The sequence below is a fragment of the Sinocyclocheilus anshuiensis genome, unplaced genomic scaffold (assembly GCF_001515605.1).
Source record: "Sinocyclocheilus anshuiensis isolate Anshui unplaced genomic scaffold, SAMN03320099.WGS_v1.1 scaffold621, whole genome shotgun sequence".
Taxonomy (NCBI): Eukaryota; Metazoa; Chordata; class Actinopteri; order Cypriniformes; family Cyprinidae; genus Sinocyclocheilus; species Sinocyclocheilus anshuiensis.
The window spans coordinates 176,974-180,202 of record NW_015537952.1 but is presented as its reverse complement, the minus strand read 5'-3'; positions in this window follow the sequence as shown (position 1 = coordinate 180,202).

The following is a 3,229-nucleotide window of genomic DNA, read 5'->3' as shown; positions in this document are numbered from 1 at the left end:
GCCATTGCTTTACTTTCTCTTTTTTAAAAACTTTATAAAATTTTATATGTAATTGTCTTTCTGAGGGCATCTTTATTTTTAAGACATTGAGTTTTTGATATACTGTAGTTACATATTACAGGAATAAGCTAGCACTTAGACGTTTCTGTGTTGTGTCACTAACATGCTGTGCATGATGTGTCACATATTTACACCAAGGGCATATAGATATAGCTTTGGAAAGTAGGGACATATCCCTATGTGAGTTATGAATGCAATATAGTATTCTATATCAGTGTCTGTTTCATGTTTTCATTCATAAAGAAAATACTTTTATTCCCCCTTCACACATTTAATTAACATAAGGTGTACAAAGTTGTTCTTTGCAACCTCTGTGCACCTTCTTTGATCAGTGGACCACTGCCATCAAGTCCTGAGTGGTGTTTGTATATTTTCTCTGTTTTATTGTCACAAGTGGACAAAAAATCAGCTAAAACAGCAGTAAAAAAAGTATTTTTTTCTGAACTTTATATTTATCCCTTAATGTATTTATTGTTCAGTTGTAGTTGGCCAAATGAAAGAGGTCTTAACTCTGTAAAGCCTGACATATGAAATAATAGTAGGAAGAGTTTATTAAATCTTTAGACAAAATCTTAGTTATATGATCAAATCTCTGTAGTTTTTTATTGTGGGGGCTAAACATATAACACAATGCAATACAATGATGATTGAGAGTTGAACAAGCCAAATAAATGATCCTCAGAAGCCTGATGTATCATATTTGATACATTTTAATGTGATTTTTATTTTATTTGATGTACAGATAATCAATTAATCTAAGTTGCCTCTGTCCAGTGTGTTCATCTCAAAATATTATAAATTATTATAAATAATATACTAATATTATAAATTATTATAAATAATATACTATACAAATGTTATTGTACTCATTTGTAAGTTGCTTTGGATAAAAGTGTCTGCTAAATGACTAAATGTAAATGTAAATTACTAACAAATGTTATTTTTTTACATTTAAAAATCACAGCAAAAGGTTTCACAGCAAAAAAAGACGTGTACCACAACCGAAAGGACGTTTTTAGAATTATACTAAAAGGCCTTTTACTTTAAAAATGTAAACACTATTAGAGGGCATGTAGATTGTGTACAACAGGTTTTTCAGCCAAGGTTTGATCATGTAGAAAATTTAGAGACCTTAGAAATATGTGTATCAAATATGATACAGTAGGCTTTAATAGAGCTAGGGTGGCTGTGTGTCTCTGGTTCTAAACTGTGCACAATTTAAGTTAGAAGTTAGTCACTATAGGGGCCTCATTTATAAAATGTTGCGTATAAACCGTCCTAAATTTGTTCTAAGATCATTTCTCAAAAGTGTGTATCAAATCAAATTTTACCCATGGTTTGCACTGACGATTCATGTGACTCTAAGTGCATCTTCAAATGAACAGAATTGTAAACTTTATAGTGAAAAGGGGAACTTTCCCCACTTTTTTTCATGGGGAAAATGAATGTGAACTGAAAAATATTTGTTTCGAAAAGACAACTCCGCCTTTGAAAGATTAGCTATTTTATTTTGCCATGTTTCTTGTCATTTTAAAACATAAGAACCATGTCTGGTTGTATTGTTAGGTTTTGTTTATGAGAAGGTTTGTGAAAACTCGTGTATTAAATAAAGTCAGTGAACACAGACTGAAGTAGTTTAAGTCTTTGGTTCTTTTAATTGTGATGATTTTGGCTCACATTTAACAAAAACCCACCAATTCACTATCTCAACAAATTAGAATATGGAGACATGCCAATCAGCTAATCAACACAAAACACCTGCAAATGTTTCCTGAGCCTTCAAAATGGTCTCTCAGTTTGGTTCACTAGGCTACACAATCATGGGGAAGACTGCTGATCTGACAGTTGTCCAGAAGACAATCATTGACACCCTTAACAAGGAGGGTAAGCCACAAACATTCATTGCCAAAGAAGCTGGCTGTTCACAGAGTGCTGTATCCAAGCATGTTAACAGAAAGTTGAGTGGAAGGAAAAAGTGTGGAAGAAAACGATGCACAACCAACCGAGAGAACCGCAGCCTTATGAGGATTGTCAAGCAAAATTGATTCAAGAATTTGAGTGAACTTCACAAGGAATGGATTGAGGCTGGGGTCAAGGCATCAAGAGCCACCACACACAGACGTGTCAATTAAAGCAAAAGGAGCCCCTACCAAGTATTGAGTACATGTACAGTAAATGAACATACTTTCCAGAAGGCCAACAATTCACTAAACATTTTTTTTTTATTGGTCTTATGAAGTATTCTAATTTGTTGAGACAGTGAATTGGTGGGTTTTTGTTAAATGTGAGCCAAAATCATCACAATTAAAAGAACCAAAGACTTAAACTACTTCAGTCTGTGTGCATTGAATTTATTTAATACACGAGTTTCACAATTTGAGTTGAATTACTGAAATAAATGAACTTTTCCACGACATTCTAATTTATTGAGATGCACCTGTACATTTGGCCTTTAATCCAAAGGTTCATGCATTTAAAGACGAGACCCAGCAGATGGTCTTGAGAGGCACTCAGAAAACCATATGACGATGTACGACGACAATATTTATGATGGATTTACAGATTTAGATGTCAAGGCTCTTGCTGTGGTACTAAGGGTCTTATGTATGGTGCTACAGACAGCTGTGCATGTTTATTTATTCAGGTGTTCAGGGTAATCATCAGTTAAAATACAGAAAGAGATCAGAAATACATCTACATTTGTATACAATTATTTTAAAAGACTATTATTTGACGTCACACAGGAGGGCCACTCCTCTCAGGATCCAGTATTCTGGGGGGTGACTGGTTCTCAGGTCAACAGCTGCGATGTAGTTCAGGTCTGTTCGAACAGGCTTTTTATATATTGGACATGAGTACAAGCGAGGATCTTTGACACCTTAGGAAAGATACAGTAAGTTAGCAATTAGGTTTTGCATGCTTTTACTAAAAAAATCACATTAATTTAGGCTAAAATAACAGTTCACTCACTGGAAATTAACACACAGTGCCCAAATATTGGCACACTTAGTAAATATGATCAAAGCCATGAAAAAATGTATTTGGTCTAATGGTCTTTGTGTCTAATCCAAAATTATGGTTTTTGGTTTAAACCTGTTTTGTTTGTTTGTCTAAAAGCAAATGACACTTGCCTTCAAAAAAATAAAAAAAATAAATAAAAAATTATATA